This window comes from Theropithecus gelada, chromosome 11 (assembly GCF_003255815.1).
Source record: "Theropithecus gelada isolate Dixy chromosome 11, Tgel_1.0, whole genome shotgun sequence".
In the NCBI taxonomy this organism is placed as follows: Eukaryota; Metazoa; Chordata; class Mammalia; order Primates; family Cercopithecidae; genus Theropithecus; species Theropithecus gelada.
Window position 1 is genome coordinate 17,801,494 of NC_037679.1, and position 22,918 is coordinate 17,824,411.

The 22,918-nt window shown below is 37.0% G+C and overlaps 1 long non-coding RNA gene and 1 pseudogene across 1 annotated transcript in view; one reads left to right on the plus strand and one right to left on the minus strand.

Moving 5' to 3' along the window:
- LOC112634872 overlaps positions 1-22,918 on the plus strand; it is a 246,834-nt gene that overhangs the window by 111,615 nt on the left and 112,301 nt on the right. The window lies entirely within an intron of this gene.
- LOC112634871 lies at positions 6,215-7,662 on the minus strand (annotated as a pseudogene).

Here is a 22,918-nt window from a genome sequence, read left to right on the forward strand (position 1 = left end):
ACTTGAACCTGGGAGGTGGGGGTTGCAGTGAGCCGAGATTGTGCCATTGTACTCCAGCCTTGGGGACAGACCAAGACTCTGTCTCAAAAAAAAAAAAAAAAAAAGAGGGAGAACAAAATACTCTGGCACAATATTGAACAATATTCGTATAGGCATAGTATTAAAGTCCAGAAGATAATTTTAAGGGTTTATTATTAAGGAAAATGTCAAACACACGAAGTTAGAAAGCATAGTGTATAATTACCTTACACTCAACTTCAACAATTCTAAACCCCTTTAAAATGATCACTCCTTTAAAAATGACCACATTCCCATCATTCTAGTCTCCAAAGCAACAATATCATTAGCTATCATTTAATGTTCACATTTCTGCAATATTCCTGTGAATGTTGAATCAAGATTTAAAAAGTGATTCATTGCAATGTATTAACATGTCTTTTAACATTCTCTTAACTCCACAGGTTTCTCTTCCATTTCTTAAAAAAAAAAAAAAAAAACACTTAAAAAAAAAAATAAACAGATTATTTCTCCTGTAGGTTCTCAGAGTTTTACTGCTTAAATAAATCAGAGATGACACAAACAAATGGAAAAACATTCCATGCTCATGGATAGGAAGAATCAGTATCATTAAAATGGCCATATTACCCAAAGCAGTTAACATAGTCAGTATTATTTCTGTCAAACTACCACTCACATTCTTCACAGAATTAGGAACAACTATTTTAAAATTTACATGGAACCAAAAAAGAGCCCCAATAGCCAAGGCAAATTTAAACAAAAAGAACAAAGCTGGAGGCATCACGTTACCCAACTTCAAGTAATACTGCAGGGCTGCAGGAACCAAACAGCATGGTACTGGTACAAAAACAGACACATAGACTGATGGACTAGAATATAGAGCCCAGAAATAATGCTGTACAAATATAACTACTATCTAATATTCAACAAAGCTGACAAAAACAAGCAATGAGGAAAGGACTCCTTATTTAATGCATGGTGCTGGGATAACTGGCTAGCCATATGCAGAAGATTGAAACTGGACCTCTACCTTAAACCACAAACAAAAATCAGCTCAAGATGGATTAAAGGCTTAAATATGAAACCTAAAACCATTGAAAAAAAAAAACCCTGGCAAATAACCTAGGAAATATTATTCTGGACATAGGACTTGGCAAAGATTTCATGATGAAGACACCAAAAAGGATCGCAACAAAACAAAAAATTGACAAATGGGATTTAATTAAACTGAAGAGCTTCTGTACAGCAAAAGAAACTTCAACATAGTAAAAAGACATCCTACAGAATGGGAGAAAATATTTGCAAACATGCAGCTGACAAAGGTCTAATACTCAGAATGTTTAAGGAACTTAAACAAATTTACAAGCAAAAATCAATCAGCCCTATTAAAAAGTAGGCAAGGGACATAAGCAGACACTTTTCAAAAGAAGACATAATATAGCAAACAAGCACATGAAAAAATTCTCAACATTTCTCATCATTAGAGAAATGCAAATCAAAACCACAAAGAGATACCATTGCACACCAGTCAGAGTGGCTATTACTAAAAGGTCAAAAAGTAACTGATGCTGGTGAGGTTGTAGAGAAACACTTATACACTGCTGGTGGGAGTGTAAATTAGTTCGGCCCTTGTGGAAAGCAGTGTAGCAATTCCTCAAAGAACTTAAAACAGAATTACCCTGTTCAACCCTGAAATCTTATTATTGGGTACATGCCTGATACGGTTTAGCTCTGTGTCCCCACCCAAATCTCATTTTGAATTGTAATCCCCAAGTGTTGAGGGAGAAAGGCGGATGGATCATGGGGGTGGTTTACCCCATGCTGTTCTCATGATAGTGAGTGAGTGAATTCTCATGAGATCTGATGGTTTTGTAAGCATCTGACATTTCCCCTGCTTGTACTTCTCTCTCCTGCCACCATGTGAGGAAGGTGCTTGCTTCCACTTCACCTTCCACCATGATTGTAAGTTTCCTGAGGCCTCCCCAGCTGTGTGGAACTTTGAGTCAATTAAAACTCTCTCCTTGATAAATTATCCAGTCGCTTGTATTTCTTTATAGCAATGTGAAAACAGACTAATACAATACCCAAAGGAATATAAATCACTCTATTATAAAGACACATGAACATATATGTTCATCACAGTACTATGCACAATAGCAAAGACATGGAATCATCCTAAATGCCCATCAACAGTGGACTGGATAAAGAAAATGTGATACATACACACCACAGAATACTATGCAGCCATAAAAAAGAATGAGATTCTCCGTCTCAAAAAAAGAAAAAAAAAAAAATGAGATTATGCCCTTTGCAGGAACATGGATGGAGCTGGGGGCCATTAACCTTAGCAAACTAACGCAGGAACAGAAAACCAAGTACTTCAGATTCTCACTTATAGGTGGAGCTAAACAATGAGAACATATGAACACAAAGAAGGGAATAACAGACACTGGCACCTATTTGAGGATGGAGTGTGAGAGAAGGAAAAGGTTCAGAAAAAAATACCTATTGGGTACTATGCTTATTACCTGGGTGATGAAATGATTTGTAAACAAAACCCCTATGACATGCAGTTTACCTATTGAACAAAATTGCACATGTACTGCTGAACCTAAAATAGAAGTTAAAAATAAAAGCTATTTTGTAAAACTCTAAAAAAAGTTTCTCAGAGTTTGAATTTGTTGATTGCAGCCCATGGCATTATTGAACATAATTGAGATACATCAAAGACAATTAAGTCTATGCATTTGTGATGATATCATGAGATACTTTATTGATTACCTTTGGAGGAAAAAAGGAAATCAACTCACTAAATTGAAGGTTGGCAAATGCAAGGAAATAATTAGCATTTATCTTGAATTTTTTATTCAAACTATACCTTAGAAAAATAAAACAAAACAATTTATGAGGGTAAGTTTATCTTTAGAAATGTGTTTGAGCTAATAAATGAAGAAATGAGAGAATTAGAATATTACCATTTTGCAATCTTTTATGAATTAATGGTTTCTAACATACCAAAAAGAGAGCCAAATGGAATTATGTACTTCCTGGTGGAAGTACCTACAAACTAATCTTTCTATTTTAAAAAAGTCGAACTTGAATCTGATTGAGACTTTAAAATGAACTTATAAATACATATGGTAATATACAAAGTACATAAAGGAGACTAAAATTTTAATTAGCAAAATATGATGAAAATCATGTGTGGAGAATAGAGAAAGCATATGAGAGAATGAAAAGTCCTCAACTTCTCTGATTAAAGGCCATAGATAACATCAAACTATACAAACCATGATGCATTTATCAGTTAGAAGCATTGAGAGAAACATTATCCGCTAAATGTTTCTAAAGAGCTTGCCCGTGTGATGAGGCAAAGCATGAAGAGCTAAGAGTATTGAGTTTTTATTTGTTTTTTTTTTGGACCATATATTACTTGAAAAATATTTTTAATATTTTTATTTTTGATTTTATGGGTACATAATAGTTGTACATACCATGGGGTACATGTGATATTTTGAAACAAGCATACAATGTGTAATTACCAAATCTGGGTAATTGGGATATCCATCACCTCACACATTTATCATTGCTTTGTGTTGGAAACATTCCAAATCTTCTTTTGGCTATTTTGAAATATACAATAAATTATTGTTTACTATAGTTGTGCTATTGAACACTGGATCTTATTTCCTCTACCTGATTGTGGTTTTGTACCCATTAACCAACTCTCTTCATCTCTTTCTCTCCACTACTCTTCCCAGCCTCTGGTAATGACCATTCTACTCACTACCTCTATGAGATCTTGTTTTTAGCTCCAACATATGAGTGCAAACATAATCATTGTCTGTGACTGGCTTATTTTACTCAATAAAATGTCTTCCACTTCCATTCATGCTGTTGTAAGTATCAGGACTTAATTCTTTTTTATGGCTGAATAATATTTCATTGTGTACCTATGCCATATTTATTTTCTTTATTCATGTATCCACTGATGAACACTTAGGTTAATTGCATGTCTTGGCTCTCATAAATGGTGCTGCAATAAACATGGGAGTGCAGAAATCTCTTCAATATACTGCTTTTCTTTCTTTGGAATAAGTCCCAGCAGGAGAATTTCTGGATCATATAGTAGTCCGATTTTTAGTTTTTTGAGGAACCTCCATACTGTTTTCCAAAATGGCTGTACTAATTTACATTTTCATCAACATTGATGAACATTCCCCTTTCTATATATTTTTGCCATATTTTGGTGGTTTATTTTTTTGTTCGTTTGTTTACTTGATAGTAGCTATTTTAATTGTGGTGAGGAGATATCTTGTTATAATTTTTATTTGCATATTACTAATGATTAGTGATGTTGAGCATTTTTTCTTATACCTGTTGGTCATTTGCATGTCTTCTTTTGAAAAATGTCTATTCAGATCTTTTGCCTATTTTTAAAATCAGATCATTTTTCTCCTCTTGTTTGAGTTCCTCAAATATTCTGGTTATTATTCTCTTGTCAGATGAATAGTTTGCAAATATTTTCTCCCATTCTGTAGCTTGTCTCTTCACTTTATTTTTTCCTTTTGCTGTGCAGAAGCTTTTTAAATTTCTGCTTTGGTTGCTTGTGCTTTTGAGTTCTTACTCAAGAAATCTTTGCCTAGGACAGTGACCTGAAGTATTTCTCCAATGTTTTCTTCTAGTAGTCTTATAGTTTCAAGTCTTACATTTAAGTCTTTAATACATTTGATTTTTTTTTATAAGTGAGAGAGTGGGGTCTAGTTTTATTTTTCTGCATATGGATATCCAGTTTTCCCAGCACTATTGAAGACATACAGAATAGAGAACTCAGAAATAAATCCATGCATTTACAGACAACTTATTTTCAACAAATGTGACAAGAACATTGGGAAAAGGGCAGTCTCTTCAATAAATGAAAACACATTAAAATTTTTAAAAAATCTAAATTACGTGTCTTCTCCCAACAGAGTCAACAGCTATTACTTGTTATTCATTCTACATAGATTTTATGTGTATTGTTGTTGTTATTTGATAGAAATATTCTTTGTTTTTGGATGCTTCCAACCATTTGCCTGTTGGGAAGTTCATCTCCTCATGGTGCTCTATCACTCAGCAGCCCCCTTTACTATCAAGAGTGTTCTGGCTTGGACAATGAATTTTAGAGCCATTCGATAAATAGCTACCACATTTTTTGCAACTTGAAAATTTTCCAAACTGCTCCAGTCCCTCAGACATTTCAGAAAAGGATTAGAAAAAAGCTCTTGACCATCAGTTATTGGAGAGAGTTCATAAGTTAGTGAAGAGAAGGTATCTCAGTTAAGCTTTTAACTCAGTCTTTTAAGTCAAACTGATTAACATGGAGGTGGTAGAGTGAGAGGTTTCTCTAAACAAAGGTCATATTTCATATCTGATCTTCCTAAGTTAGCAGAAAAGCAAACTGGTCATGAAGGTATAAACTGTATATTTATATCTTTCCCTGTTACTTCCTCATTAGTGTCCTCTTTGTAATTAGCAGAAACTCTTGGAAATTAAGTTATTATTTCACATCAATTCCTTTTCTTTTTTTTTTTGAGTTATGTTACAGTTATTTATTATTGTGTAAGCCCTTATTAATTAGTTCCTCCCTCATCCTATCTTAAAATATTCAACAATAGATAGGGCCTCAAAAATTTTTTTTAAAAAAACAGACTGCCATGAAAACCAAATCTTTTCTTCCTGTGATAATAGTGGCCTCCTAGTGTTATTTCTTATTAATGGGAGTATCCATGGATTTAATTGTATATTGCATTTTAGTTCTGGTCATATAATTTCATGACTTCATACACCAAAAAAACTAATCTTGTCTTGAGTTTTAAAAAGAAAAAGTTACTAGCACCCATGGTTAAGGAAGGAAAACTGCAGCTCATTTCAATACATTTGTTTCTTTTCAATTCATGAAATCGAGCACATGCAAGAAACAGGATGACAGTCACCAAGAGTGGTTAAAACTACAAACTATCACGCAATGGAAAATACTACATTAAAGATATATTCATATACTGAAAATGGAGCAATGCCAAAAAGATTTTATAATTTACAAAAGTTACTTGTTAAAGGCAAATTTCATAAGTTGTGTTTACAATCATCCATTTAATCATCTCCAAAAAAAGGCTAAATTTATTATTTTAAACATTCTGTAAGTTAAAGAGAATAATCAAGTGGTCTCATGGACTGGAAGGTGACTTAATTCCCTTTCATTTCCAAACCTCATCAAGCAGTCACTACATTTATGAGATAAGTCAGCTGAATGCTTGAAATCTAGATGAATTTTAAGATTTTCAATTTGTCCTGTTGAATATGCACAATATTGACATAAATAAATCCCTTCAGATAAATGTGAATTTAAATGCTTGCAATATTCTAGCATACTTGAAAAGCCTTTCCCACAGTCATCACAAACATGAAGAAAAATTTTAGTATGTTCAATAGCAACATGCCCGTTAACATTTGTATGACATCTACTCCGAAAACCACATACTTGCCATACAAAGAAGTTTTTACATTTGTCAAAGGTAATTTTGCTTAAGAGGCTATACTGTCCATGTTCTCCATTGTTATACTTATAACTTTATTAATTTACATGCATGCTCATTTACCACATGGCTATGCAAGTCTTCTGGATCATCAGTTTCATGTTCACAGAACTGACACAAGTACTGTTCATCACAGCTGTGCTCCTGGAAACGTAGGTAGAGTTCACTGCTTGAGGAGAACTGTACATCACACTGTTCACACCAATAGAGGTGATCACTAAAATGGGAGTCTGCAATGTGCTGGCTGAGGTTCTCGAAAATTACTGTCTTATAATCACAGTATTTACAAATGTAGGGATCCTCTTCATGTAGTTTGGCATGTTCTATCAGAAGCATATTGGTAGAGAAACTTTCCTTGCATACTCGACACACATTTGAATCAGTACATTTATGCTTCAGGATCATATGCTGCTTTAAGTCAGAAAAATATTTGCTGTTAAACTCACAAAGTTCACATTTATAGAGGCCACTGCTATCAGCTCTCAGTAAAGGCCATTTCTGCTGGGCAGTCACATTCAAACTTGGCTCTTGTCAAGAATTTTACAAAGTTTAGCTGGTGGTTCTTCATCAGTTTGATCTTGGGGACTCTCAGAGGAATTGTTTTCTGTCTCTATATCATAATCTTCAGAAATCGCATGCACTTCTACAGCAATTGGAACATCTTCAGTAGTGTGAACTTCTATAGGACTCTCCTCTTGGGTTTGCTGGTTGACTGATTCAGGTGAGTCACACTCTTCATCACAAATTTCAATACCAGCAGATTTTTCTGTAGAAAAGGCAGTGTGGTCTAGAATTCTAAGTACAGGACTGGGAACCAGGTAGTTCTGATTTCTGTTTCTGGCCTTGATTCCATCTGCAAATTTTGGCAATTCATTTGACGTCTTGGTATCAGAATCATCATCTTTGCTGTCAAAATATTTTAAATCTGGCTGTCTCAAAGAACAGACATGTAACGATGATCAGAGAAAATTCCATTGAATCCATCTGCAATTCTGCTTATTCCAGAGGAATCTGAATAACGAGAAGGGTGTTGAGTCTTCCTTTTTCTTTTTTTAGGATACTCATTCATATCTTTTCAATTTGGTGTAATTCTTACTACCTGAGTGAGGAAAAATGAATTACAATAAGTTTCTGTAGATAGTAAAAAATGCCCGTCAGTCCCCGCCCCAGGCCCACCCTGCGGGCCCACGCGCAGCTCAGAGGCTGCCAAGGCCGAGGTGCTGGAGCGTGGGCGGAGGGACAGCGCAGTTGTTCCCACGGACGGGCAGCGCTGCTACGGCCCTAGTGCTCCTGGACCCTGTGTTGGGCCGACCCCTCTCCCTCTCCGTGCGCCCCGCCCCCGGCCTAGGCTCCGCAGCCGCACTGCCCTGGCCTCCATCAATTCCTTTTCAGTTGACTTTTGAATCTGAGAATTACAGTAAATATTTATCTACATAAAGCTAAAATGAATACTCACTTAATAACAAAGCAACTAACAACTCCTTTCATTTTTCTTTTTTCTTTTTTTCTTTTTTTTTTTGAGACAGAGTCTTGCTCTGTCACTCAGGCTGGAGTGCAGTGGCACCATCTCAGCTCACTGTGACCTCTGCCTGGCAGGTGCAAGTGATTCTCCTGCTTCAGCCTCCTGAGTAGCGGGGATTGCAAGCACATGCCACCATACCCAGCTAATTTTTGCATTTTTAGTAGAGATGGGGTTTCACCGTGTTGGTCAGGCTTGTCTTGAACTCCTGACCTCATGATCTGCCTGCCTCAGCCTCCCAAAGTGCTGGGATTACAGGCGTGGGTCACCACACCCAGCCTAAACTATTTCTTATCTCTATGGTATACAAACTATTCTCCCCAAATCTACCCTTCTACTCCTCTTCCCACATACACTTTTATACTTTTTATGCTTTTTTCCTTCCCAATCTAAACTTTCTAAGTTATGAGACAACAGAAAAGTCCCTTTTACTCCCCTAAAAATAGACAATTCTATCAAATAAGAACATGTATAAAAGGTCTTCTGAAACTTGGGAGGCTGTAGAGAAATGTTATTATTTCTTCTAAAAATGTTTTTATTGTATTATTTCTTCTCAAGCACGTATAGTAGATGAGAAGAGAAAAGGCTGATAATTCATTATACATGTTCCACAACCTACACCAAAGGGTTGTAGAGATTTCAGGGAAATCTGTGTACTGAAACATTTATTAAAGATTAGATAGTATTTAATCATTTGCTGATATTAATTTTATATTACTTATATGTTTGATATATTTGAAAAAAAAATCAGTAGAAAAAGATCATTGTCCCAAATGGAGAAACAGAAAATATATGTTAATCATAGGCAATATCATAAATTAATGAGTTAAATTAGTGGAAGTTTGATAAACAGCAGGGTTTTTAGTAGACTATGATTTTAAGAGCATTATTATGATCAAATAGTCAATAATAATAGTGATAGATGGAATGCTTTTACTTGAGTTTCTCTCTTTCTCCCCTCACCCCCACTTGTCTTTATCTCTATCTTCACTCCTTTTGTTATCATTCACATTTCAATTTATTTTTACATACATGGTTTCTACTTACCAGTCACTTAAGAAGCTGAGCTGTAGATTCCCTTCCAAGATGGCCAAATAGGAACAGCTCCAGTCTGCAGCTCCCAGCATGATTGAGGCAGAAGACAGATGATTTCTGCATTTCCAACTGAGGTACCTGTTTCATCTCACTGGGAGTAGTTGGACAGTGGGTGCAGCCCATGGAGTGCGAACTGAAGTAAGGTGGGGCATTGTCTCACCCAGGAAGCACAAGGAGTCAAGGGATTTCCCTTTCCAACCCATGGAAGCCATGACAGACTGTACCTGGAAAAGCGGGACATTCTTACCAAAATATTGTGCTTTTCCAATGGTCTTAGCAAATGGCACACCAGGAGATTATATCCTGTGCCTGGCTTGGTGGGTCCCACACACACGGAGCCTTGCTCACTGCTAGTGCAGCAGTCTGAGATCGACCTGCGAGGCAGCAGGCAGGGGGAGGTGCATCCACCATTGCTGAGGCTTGAGTAGGTAAATAAAGCAGCTTGGGAAGCTTGAACTGGGCAGAGCCCACCACAGTTCAGCAAGGCCTGCTGCCTCTGTAGATTCCACCTCTGGGGTCAGGGCATAGCTGAACAAAAGGCAGCAGAAACTTCTGCAGACTTAAACATTCCTATCTGACAGCTCTGAAGACAACAGTGGTTCTCCCAGCATGGTGTTTGAACTCTGAGAGTGGACAGGCTGCCTCCTCAAGTGGGTCCCTGACCCCTGTGTAGCCTAACTTGGAGATGCCTCCCAGTGGGGGCCGACTGACACCTTATACAGGCAGGAGCCCCTCTGGGACTAAAGCTTCCAGAGGAAGGATCAGGCAGCAATATTTGCTGTTCTACAGCCTCAACTGGTGATACTCAGGCAAACAGGGTCTGGAGTGAACCTCCAGCAAACTCCAGCAGCCCTGCAGCTGAGGGACCTGACTGTTAGAAGGAATCTAACAAACAGAAAGGAATAGCATCAACATCAATAAAAAGGACATCCACTCCAAAACCCCATCTGTAGGTCACCAACATCAAAGACCAAAGGTAGATAAAACCACATAGATAGGGACAAACCAGAGCAGAAAAGTTGATAATTCTAAAAACCAGAGTGCCTCTTCTCCTCCAAAGGATCGCAGCTCCTTGCCAGCAATGGAACAAAGCTAGGCAGAGAATGACTTTGATGAGTTGACAGAAGTAGGCTTCAGAAGGTCAGTAATAACAAATTTCTTCTAGCTAAAGGAGGATGTTTGAACTCATCGCAAGGAAGCCAAAAACCTTGAAAAAAGATTAGACGAATGGCTAACTAGAATAAAAGTATAGAGAAGACCTTAAATGACTAGATGGAGCTGAAAACTATGGCATGAGAACTACATGATGCATGCACAAGCTTCAGGAGCCGATTCAATCAAGTGGAAGAAAGAATATCAGTGATCGAAGATCAAATTAATGAAATGAAGTGAGAAGTTTAGAGAAAAAAAGAGTAAAAAGAAACAAACAAAGCCTCCAAGAAATATGGGACTGTGAAAAGACCAAATCTACATTTGATTGGTGTACCTGAAAGTGATGAGGAGAATGGAACCAATTTGGAAAACACTCTTCAGGATATTATCCAGGAGAACTTCCCCAACCTAGCAAGGCAGGCCAACATTCAAATTTGGGAAATACACAGAACACCGCAAAGATACTCCTCGAGAAGATCAATCCCAAGACACATAATTGTCAGGTTCACCAAGGTTGAAATAAAGGAAAACATGTTAAGGGCAGCCAGAGAGGTTGGGTTACCCTGTAGCTCCACATAGTTACAAATTATTAATTTCTTTGTATTACATTAATTAATATTTTATAATGTGGAATATATGTTACACATACATTAGAAGTTTATGTTCTCCCTGGGAGCAATCCTGGATTATACATAATCAAACCCCTATATGCAATTAAAAATACATTTGATTTTCAGACATTTTTCACCTATCTTGAGAACTTAGGAGGCAAAAAATTGACATAGAAAGAATAGACAAAATATGTCTTCATAGTCTAAAGTCAACCACACAATTCTATATTTTTATAATCCCATGGGCATGAAAAGCTCAGCAGCTTTGCATTAGGAAGTTCAAACATCATAGTTTAAGGTTTTAACTTTATAGTGTCTATAAAAACACAATATGTGGCCAGGGGAAGTTGTTTATAAAAAATTCTCAACAGTGATACTTAAAATAGTTTTAAATATGCTTTTTAAACTGAAATTTGTTTATATTTATAGACCATAAAATTCACTGATCTGATGTAAAATATAGTTTTAAGTGGCAGATTCTGAGATATTGATCTGTTTAAGCAAATGTCCTAGTAGAAACTACTAGGAAATAACTTTTTTTTTTTTCTCTAGCAAGATTCTTCGTTCCTCCAACTCTCACTTCCACTCTTTTTCCTTTTTCTTCTTCCTTCCCATAGAATGTTTTTATTTTTTCTTATTCTTGCTCATCTTTAACATTCATTTCTTTGCCTCCTCTTCTTTTTTTCCTCCTTGCCATTTCTTCTCTTCTTTGTGCATTAGGGCTCTGCTTACTTCCCTAACCTTTTTTTCTGGCTGTTTCTCTCTTTCATTCGGTTACATTAAAACTCCTTCTGGCAAAATCTCTCCCTCAGATACATCAGAGCCCTTGAATGAAATGCCTGGAAAGTTAATTCCATGTACCTTTTAGGAAATCTTGCTCACAGCTGCATTTTTCCATTAGAGATGGTTTCAAAGGCTGCATTTAACACACACACACACACACACACACAGAGCCAAATGAGGCAAAGTTTAAGTGAGAAAACATGTGTGGAGCATTAAGCCAAATGACAGGAGGAGGGTTGCATTTTCAGAGAAGCAGGGAAGTTCTATAAATGCCTTTCAAATAAAACAAGAACACTTTTGAACTTTAAAAACCAGATTGCCAACACAGAATTGACTAAAAATAAAATTCGCATTTAGTTTGAAAGACAATTACAGCTCAGCTTCTTTTTTTAATTTTTATTTTTATTTTAAATTATATGTTAAGTTCTAGGGTACATGTGCACAATGTGCAGCTTTGTTACATAGGTATACATGTGCCATGTTTGTTTGCTGCACCCATTAACTTGTCACTTACATTAGATATTTCTCCTAATGCTGTCTCCCATTGTCTCACCCCATGACAAGCCCTGGCTGGTGATGTTCCCCACCCTGTGTCCAAGTGTTCTAATTGTTCGATTCCTACCTATGAGTGACAACAAGCAGTGTTTGATTTTCTGTCCTTGTGATAGTTTGCTCAGAATGATGGGTTCCAGCTTCATCCATGTCACTACAAAGGACATGAACTCATCCTTTTTTATGGCTGTATAGTATTCCATGGTGTATATGTGCCACATTTTCTTAATCCAGTCTGTCATGGACATTTGGGTTGGTTCCAAGTCTTTGCTATTGTGAATAGTGCTGCAATAAACATACGTGCTCATGTGTCTTTATACTAGAATGATTTATAATCCTCTGGGTATTTACCCAGTAATGGGATTGCTAGGTCAAATGGTATTTCTAGTTCTAGATCCTTAAGGAATCACCACACTGTCTTCCACAATGGTTGAACTGGTTTATGTTCCCACCAACAGTGTAAAAGCGTTTCTATTTCTCTACATCCTCTCCAGAACCGGTTGTTTCCTGACTTTTTAATGATTGCCATTCTAACTGGTGTGAGATGGTATCTCATTGTGGATTTGATTTGCATTTCTCTGATAACCAGTGATGATGAGCATTTTTTCATGTGTCTGTTGGCTGAATAAATGTCTTCTTTTTGAGAAGTGTCTGTTCATATCCTTCACCCACTTTTTGATGGGGTTGTTGATTTTTTTTCTTGTAAATTTAAGTTCTTCACAGATTCTGGATATTACCCCTTTGTCAGATGGGTAGATTGCAAAAATTTTCTCTCATTCTGTAGGTTGCCTATTTACTCTGATGGTAGCTTCTTTTTCTGTGAAGAAGCTCTTTAGTTTAATTAGATCCCATTTGTTTATTTTGGCTTTTGTTGACATTGCTTTTGGTGTTTTAGTCATGAAGTCCTTGCCCATGCCTATGGCCTGAATGGTATTGCCTAGGTTTTCTTCTAGGGATTTTATAGTTTTAGGTCTAACATTTAAGTCTAATCCATTTTTGATTAATTCTTGTATAAGGTGTAAAGAAGGGATCAAGTTTCAGCTTTCTACTTGTGGCTAGCCAGTTTTCCCAGCACCATTTATTAAATAGGGAATCCTTTCCCTATTTCTTGTTTTTGTCAGGTTTGTCAAACATCAGATGGTTGTAGATGTGTGGTGTGATTTCTGAGGCTTCTGTTCTGTTCCATTGGTCTATATCTCTATTTTGGTACCAGTAGCATGCTGTTTTGGTTACTGTAGCCTTCTAGTATAGTTTGAAGTCAGGTAGTGTGATGCCTCCAGCTTTATTCTTTTGGCATAGGATTGTCTTGGCAATGCGGTGTCTTTTTTGGTTCCATATGAACTTTAAAGCAGTTTTTTTCCAATTCTGTGAAGAAAGTCATTGGTAGCTTGAGGGGGATGACATTTAATCTATAAATTACCTTGGGCAGTATGGCCATTTTCACAATACTGATTCTTCCTTTCCATGAGCATGGAATGTTCTTCCATTTGTTTGTGTCCTCTTTTATTTTATTGAGCAATGGTTTGTAGTTCTTGAAGATGTCCTTCAGTTCCCTTGTAAGTTGGATTCTTAGGTATCTTATTCTCTTTGAAGCAATGGTAAATGGGAGTTCATTCATGATTTGGCTCTCTGTTTGTTTGTTATTGGTGTATAAGACTGCTTGTGATGTTTGTACATTGATTTTGTATCCTGAGACTTTGCTGAAGTTGCTTATCAGCTTAAGGAGATTTTGGGCTGAGATGATGGGGTTTTCTAAATATACAATCATGTCATCTGCAAACAGGGACAATTTGACTTCCTCTTTTCCTAGTTGAATACTCTTTATTTCTTTCTCCTGCCTGATTGCCCTGGCCAGAACTTCTAACCCTATGTTAAATAGGAGTGGTGAGAGAGGGCATCCCTGTCTTGTGCCAGTTTTCAAGGGGAATGCTTCCAGTTTTTGCCCATTCAGTATAATAATGGCTGTGGGTTTGTAATAAATGGCTCTTATTATTTTGAGATATATTGCATCAATACCTAATTTATTGGGAGTTTTTAGCATGAAGGGCTGTTGAATTTTGTCAAAGACCTTTTCTGCATCTATTGAGATAATTATGTGGTTTTTGTCGTTGGTTCTGTTTATGTGATGGATTACGTTTATTGATTTGTGTATGTTGAACCAGCCTTGCATCTCAGGGATGAAGCCGGCTTGATCTTGGTGGATAAACTTTTTGCTGTGCTGCTGGATTTGGTTTGCCAGTATTTTATTGAGGATTTTTGCATTGATGTTCATCAAGGATATTGGTCTAAAATTCTCCTTTTTTGTTGTGTCTCTGCTAGGCTTTGGTATCAGGATGATGTTGGCCTCAGAAAATGAGTTAGGGAGGATTCCCTCTTTTTCTATTGATTGGAATAGTTTTAGAAGGAATGGTACCAGCTCCTCTTTGTACCTCTGGTAGAATTCGACTGTGTATCCCTCTGGCCCTGGACTTTTTTTGGTTGGTAGGCTATTAATTATTGCCTCAATTTCAGAGCCTGTTATTGGTCTATTCAGAGATTCAGCTTCTTCCTGGTTTAGTCTTGGGAGGGTGTATGTATCCAGGAATTTATCTATTTCTTCTAGTTTATTTGTGTAGAGGTATTTATAGTATTCTCTGATGGTAGTTGGTATTTCTGTGGAATTGGTGGTGATATCCCCTTTATCATTTTTTGTTGTTTGTTTTTGATTCTTCTCTCTTTTCTTTGTTCTTTTTGCTAGTGAACTATCTGTTTTATTGATCTGTAAAAAACCAGCTCCTGGTTTCATTGATTTTTTGAAGGGCTTTTTGTGTCTCTATCTCCTGAATTCTGCTCTGATCTTAGTTACTTCTGCTAGCTCTTGAATTTGTTTGCTCTTTCTTCTCTAGTTCTTTTAATTGTGATGTTAGGGTATCAGTTTTAGATCTTTCCTGCTTTCTCTTGTGGGCATTTAGTACTATAAATTTCCCTCTACACACTGCTTTAAATGTGTCCCAGAGATTCTGGTACATTGTGTCTTTGTTCTCATTGGTTTCAAAGAACATCTTTATTTCTGCCTTCATTTTGTTATTTACCCAGTAGTCATTCAGGAGCAGGTTGTTCAGTTTCCATGTAGTTGAGTGGTTTTGAGTGAGTGTCTGAATCCTGAGTTCTAATTTGATTGCACTGTGGTCTGAAAGTTTTTTTATGATTTCTGTTCTTTTACATTTGGTGAGGAGTGCTTTACTTCCAACTACGTGGTCAATTTTGGAATTAGGGCAATGTGGTGCTGAGAAGAATGTATATTCTCTTGATTTGGGGTGGAGAGTTCTGTAGATGTCTATTAGGTCAGCTTGTTGCAGAGCTGAGTTCAATTCCTGGATATCTTTGTTAACCTTCTGTCTTGTTGATCTGTCTAATATTGAGAGTGGGGTGTTAAACTCTCCTATTATTACTGTGTGGGAGTCTCAGTCTCTTTGTAGGTCTCTCAGGACTTGCTTTATGAATCTGAGTGCTCCTGTTTTGGATGCAGATATATTTAGGAGAGTTAGCTCCTCTTGTTGAATTGATTCCTTTACCATTACGTAATGACCTTCTTTGTCTCTTTTGATCTTTGTTGGTGTAAAATCTATTTTATCAGAGAGGAGGGTTGCAACCCCTCTTTTTTTTTTTTTGCTTTCCATTTGCTTGGTAGATCTTCCTCCATCCCTTCATTTTGAACCTATATGTGTCTCTGCATGTGAGATGGTGGGTCTCCTGAATACAGCACATTGATGAGTCTTGATTTTTTATACAATTTGCAGTCAGTGTCTTTTAATTGGGGCATTTAGCCCATTTACATTTAATGTTAATATTGTTATGTGTGAAGTTGACCCTGTTATTATGATGTTAGCTGGTTATTTTGCCTGTTAGTTGATGCAGTTTCTTCCTAGCATCAATGGTCTTTACAATTTGGCATATTTTTGCAATGACTGGTACTGGTTTTTCCTTTCCATGTTTAGTGTTTCCTTCAGGAGCTCTTGTAAGGCAGGCCTGGTGGTGACAGGCATTTGCTTGTCTCTAAAGGATTTTATTTCTCCTTCACTAATGAAGCTTAGTTTGTCTGGACATGAAATTCTGGGTTGAAAATTATTTTCTTTAATAATGTTGAATATTGGCTTCCACTGTCTTCTGGCTTGTAGGGTTTCTGTGGAGAGATCTTCTGTTAGTCTGATGGGCTTCCCTTTGTGTGTAACCCAACCTTTCCCTCTGGCTGTCCTTAGCATTTTTTCCTTCATTTCAACTTTGGTGAATCTGACAATTATGTGTCTTGGGGTTACTCTTCTCGAGGAGTGTCTTTGTGGTATTCTCTGTATTTCCTGAATTTGAATGTTGGCCTGCCTTGCTAGTTTGGGGAAGTTTTCCTGGATAATATTCTGAAGAGTGTTTTCCAGCTTGGTTCCATTCTCCCCGTCACTTTCAGGTACACCAACCAAATGTAGATTTGTTTTTTCTACATAGTCCCATGTTTCTTGGAGGCTTTGATTCTTTTTACTCTTTTTTTCTCTAAACTTCTCTTCTCACTTCATTTCATTAATTTGATCCTCAGTCACTGATACTCTTTCTTCCACTTGATCGAATTGGCTACTGAAGCTTGTGCATGCATCACGTCATTCTCTTGCCATGGTTTTCAGCTCCATCAGGTAATTTAAGGTCTTCTCTACACTTTTATTCTAGTTAGCCATTCATTTAATATTTTTTCAAGGTTTTTAGCTTCCTTACGATGGGTTTGAACATCTTCCTTTAGCTCAGAGAAATTTCTTATTACTCTCTTTCTGAAGCCTACTTCTGTCAGCTCATCAAAGTCATTCTCTGTCCTTCTTTGTTCCGTTGCTGACAAGGAGCTGCGATCCTTTGGAGGAAAATGGGTGCTCTGGTTTTCTGAGTTTTCCACTTTTCCGCTCTGATTTCTCACCATATTTGTGGTTTTATCTACCTTTGGACTTTGATGATGGTGACCTACAGATATATGGTGTTTTGGGGTGGATGTCCTTTTTGTTGATATTGATGCTATTCCTTTCTGTTTGTTAGTTTTCCTTCTTACGGTCAGGTCCCTCAGCTACAGGGCTGTTGGAGTTTGCTGAAGGTCCACTCCAGACCCTGTTTGCCTGGGTATCACCAGCAGAGGCTGTAGAACAGCAAATATTGCAGAACAGCAAATATTACTGCCTGATCCTTCCTCTGGAAGCTTCATCTCAGAGGGACACCTAGCTGTATGAGGTGTCAGTCGGCCCCTACTGGGAGGTGTCTCCAAGTTAGATTACATGTGGGTCAGGGACCCACTTGAGGAGGCAGCCTGTCCATTCTCAGAGCTCAAACACCATGCTGGGAGATCTACTGCTCTCTTCAGAGCTGTCAGACAGGGATGATTAAGTCTGCAGAAGTTTCTGCTGTCTTTTGTTCAGCTATGCCTTGTCCTCAGAGGTGGAGTCTACAGAGGCAGGTGGGCCTCATTGAGCTGGAGTGGGCTCCACCCAATTCAAACTTCCTGGCTGCTTTGTTTACCTACTCAAGCCTCAGCAATGGCAGACGTCCCTGCCCCAGCAAGGCTTGCTGCCTTGTAGTTCGATCTCAGACTAGCAGTGGGCAACGCTCCATGGGCATGGGACCTGCTGAGCCAGGTGCGGGATATAGTCTCCTGGTGTGCAATTTGCTAAGACCATTGGAAAAGTGCAGTGTTTAGGTGGCAGTGTCCCAATTTTCCCAGTATAGTCTGTCATGGCTTCCCTTGGCTAGGAAAGGGAAATCTCCCAATCCCTTGTGCTTCCTGGGTGAGGGGATGCCCCGCCCTGCTTTGGCTCGCCCTCTGTGGGCTGCACCCACTGTCTGACCAGTCCCATTGAGATGAACCAGGTACCTCAGTTGGAAATGCAGAGATCAACCATCTTCTGCGTTGATCATGCTGGGAGTTACAGACCAGAGCTCTTCCTATTCAGTCATCTTGGAAAAGCAATCAATACAGCAGTATATTAATGTCAAATGCAAAACTATGGTTCTATTATATATGCATGGCAGGTTCAATATATCTTTAATAAACCTAATATAATTAAGTTACCATGAAATGTTATATTCCGTCACTACATACAGTTTGAAAAAATTTAGAGATTCTGAAATCAGTTTTATGATTTCATATAAAACAATAGGCTGAAATATAACATTTCCTCTACTTTCTCTCTTCTGGTTTGCTACCTATCATGTGCTTGAAACTTAACTCTGTTTTCGTTTATTTCTTTTTTCTGTGGTTTCTGCTTTTGTTTGTTAGTTTTATTTGGTTATTTGTTTAGTAAACTGTAGTTTTTCTATGGCAAAGTAATCTATATAATTTTATCAAAATGTGTGAGGTATTCATGGATGTGACTGAACTTTCTGCAGAATACTATCTGATACTATTGGAAAAATTTGTATGGGAGCCTTAGAAAACATCAATGCACTGCAGACTATATATGGAGTCTTTTTAAAAAAGATTTTTACTTGGTACAGAGTGTCAGTGTTAGGGCAGTCATTTCACCACTGTTCTTTATGGCCCTTGGAATCATAAAGCTGATTTGTCAGACATTCTGGATATCTTCAGACAATGTGAGATAATGGAAGAAACTCTTGGCTCAAAGACAGAAATAAGGCTTTTATCCTACTTCTGCCATGTTAGTTAGTTATTTGTAAGGAAACCAAGAATAGGGGTTGATTCCCTTTAAAAATAGTGCACTTATTAAGAAAAAAGAAAACAGAAAAAGTGCTGCTCTTATTAGAATCATATTTAATTTTCCCTAGTCATTGGCAAGATGGATGGTGGTAAAATGCACTTTTTAATTGCAAAAAGATAATATCTAATATTAAAACAATATTTGAATGCCGACTATAAGCTCTCCTCTGAGCACCATCTGAATTTCTTTAAGTAGTACTTACAAGACATGGCAGAAACTTCATTTATTAACTCGTTCAATCATTAACACATTTTCTCATTTAATTTAAAGTCCTTACATTGGCCTGTGAGGTTACACATGACCTGTCCCTTATCTCTTCTGCTTCTCTCTCCCTTGCTCACTCTGATCCAGGCCCAGGAGGTTACTTGCTGTCACTCTGATGTGCCAGGCACACTCCTGGCTTACTTCTTTTGTGCTAGTTGTTTTCTCTTCCTGGGGTTTTTCTCCCCCAGGTGTCTTTTAGGTTGACTTCCTCACCTTCTTTGAGTCCTTGCTCAAATGTCACCTTCTCAAGGACCTATTCTGGCACCTGAATTAATACTGCTGATTTCCTTCTTTCATCACCCACCTTCTTGATTTTCCCTATTTTCCCTTACCCTGCTCTGCTTTTATCCCCTGTAGCATATCAGCTTTTAGCACACTGTGCAGTTTATTTCATTGTTATGTTTAGATTATCTTTCCCTTTCCCTCTCTCTTCCAAACTCCATGAAAACAGAGATTTTTGTCTATTTTCTTCCTTGATACAAGTGCCTAGGATAACGTCTGATCCATAGAAGACACTCACATATTTGTGAAATGATTCAATTTAGCAAATAGGTATTGTCTGCTCTGTTTCGAGATTTGTGCTTACCACTGGGAATAAAATGAAGAACAAGACACAATCTCTAACCCACACAAGTTTATGTGGTGTAATTCCTAGGACACTCACTACAGATTCTGATTCATTTGATCTTGGATGGAATCTAGTTATTTGCAACTCTGCCAGACACACCAAAGGTTTCAGATGTACCCTGTCCTCACCACGTCCTCCCAGCAAGCAGGGAAGTTGTCTTGTCATGGGATCTTTGACACTTAATACAAAGTCTGAAATGTACCAGGCATTGAATAAATCAAATTAATTGAAGGTACTTTCTATCTTCCAGAAACACATAAAAACATTGACAAAATTTGTACCAGACAATTGTTTATTTTTTTTTCTAAAAGCACTTCTAACATTATAGAAATGAATTTTCTATACATAGAACAGTTAACTGAGAAAAGAAAGACATGTGCATATGGAGATTCAGAGAAGGGAACAAACCTCCAAAATATTCCACTAAGATTTCTACTGCCCTGATCTTGAGAGCTGTATCTTGAGAGTAATATCAATGTTATCTTTAGGTATTACTAAAAAGTCAGTAAATGTAATGTTTAGTACATGTGGAAAAAACGATGACTTTTTTGGTAGCATTTCACATTTATGAGGGGACTGGGGCAGTGCTGGTGATACTGGATTTGCAAGTGATCAATGGGTAGGCTATTGTTACTAAATTCACAGAATACATACATGTCATGACGAGATTCACATCTCTCTGAGATAAATCTGCATATGGAAACTCAACATTGATTGACTGACAGTGAATACTTAAATTATCATCAGCTGAGAACTCAAAATTTTCTCTCTTGTCATTTGATACCTGGGCCGGGAATTGCATTGATTGGCTCCAAAGGGACTTGGACTATAGTTTGGAAAGGGAAAGGTTTCATGCACCACAGTAAAGTTTGAGCATAACACAACTTTCATAGGATATAATTCAGAATAAAGCCTGTGTTTATTATTGGGAGTAGCAGAAAAGCCTTGTCATACAGCACAGATTCTTTTATAATATGGTTGATAAACATAGTATGCTGCCTGCTAAAGACCAAGATTCCAGAAGAATATTATAAGCCAGACTCTGAGACATATAACCATTCTCAAATAGAGAGTTAAAATAAGTAAAGCTTATTTTCTTGGACCCAACTCTTTTCTTTTTATACATATCCTCCTCTATTTATTCTTTTCATACCTCAGCCATCCAGTACTCTCATTTCACTCTCCTTTTCTTTTAATAAATCCTTATTTTCTGGAAAGAGGTTTATATCAATAAATTATGCCTGATATAAGTTTGTTAATGGTTGCTTATCCCAAGCATAACCTACTTCAAGTGCATTTGACTTGTACTTATATCTAATTGTGAAATCAGAATGTTTTCAAGCAAAAGTTTCAAGATCAGGGGTTGAGAATGATATGTTTTGAAGAGTATGGAGGAGTTGATTATTAAATACCTATCATGTGTCAGGCCTTGTGCCAGACATTTGGTCTTCATTATACAATTTAATTATCTTGAAGAATTCTATGAGGTGGGTAGGGTAATATGCTTTTTTCTTTTTCTTTTATTTCCTTTTTTTTTTTAACAGATGAGGAAACTGAGACTTAAGGAGGTCAATGTACTTACCAAAGTTCATGGGTTTTAAAACCCATGAACTGATTTCAGAGGCTTCCGAGCTCCTGCCTTTCTATATTCCACACCACAACCTGAGTTGGCCCTATCATAAACTATCTCTAATCCTGATAATAAGAATTGCATTATTATCTCCATTTTTTTCTCTCCAACTCACTGATTCCTTCTTCAGCTATATCCATCTTACTCTTTACCCCAGCTATTGTGGACTTTATTTCAACCATTATATGTGAGATAACTAACATTTCCTCTTTGTTCATTTTTATAGTCACTTGCTTTTCTCATATCACTAATACCTTCTTTTGTTTCTTTCAATACACTTGTTTTTGTTGTTTTAAACTTTTGGTTGGTTTGTTCCAATACTTGTGTTTCAGATGCTATATGCTATTAAGCTGTTGGATTTTCTTCAGGTAATTTTCTTCCTTAGGTGTTGTTTAGTTTATTCCTTAGGTTTTTATGCTTTAGCTGTTGAGTTATTATTTAATTCCTTAGGTAAAAATGCATAAAAATACCTGAGGTTCTCAGTTATTGTAGCAGGTAAGGTGTTTTGGGGAAGGGCCCAGGTTAAGTTCCAAGTTAAGAGTCTCAGTCACTTTTGGTAACTCATATGTACAGTGATAGTTGTTATAGAAAAATGTTTGATTAAAACAAAAGCTACCACTACAAAGAGAGAATTCCTAAAATTAAAACACAAAACAAAAGAAAAATATGACAATACCAAGTGCTGGTAAAAATGAGGAGAATAGGAAATTTTCATAGATTCCTAGACGAAATAAAAGTGGGATAGCCACTTTGTAAAATAGTTTGGCAGTATCTTATCGAGTTAAACATACATGTAACATGTGACCTAACAATCTTGCTTTTAGGAATTTGCCCAAGAGAACTGAAAATGTATTTCACACAAAAACCTGTGTGCAAACAGTTATAGGATCTTTCTTAATAATTTACACCAAACTGGAAATAACCCAAGTATCTTTCAACTAGAAAATGGACAAACAAACTGTGTATGTCAATACAAGGGAATGCTACTAAACAGTACAAAGGAATATACTACTGACACAACATGGACAAATCGCAAATAAATTATACTATGTGAAAGAAGCTATACACAAAGGCTACATACTATATCATTGCATGTATATTTCTTTCTTTTTTTTAAAAAAAGAAAAGCTTAAAGTATGGTTGTTTCCAGGGGTTGAAGGAGGGAAAAGGGCAGCCTGAGAGAGATGCCAGGTTGATGAAACTGCTCTGGATCTCATCTGTGTTGATAGATACATGAATCTTTGCATTTTTCAAAATTCATAGAAACATACATCAAAAAGTGAATTTTTCTGTATGTAAGTTAAAAATATAATTTTTTTAAGAAGTAAAATCTAACCTATTCTTTTTTATGCTCACTTTTGAGATAAAAAGTATG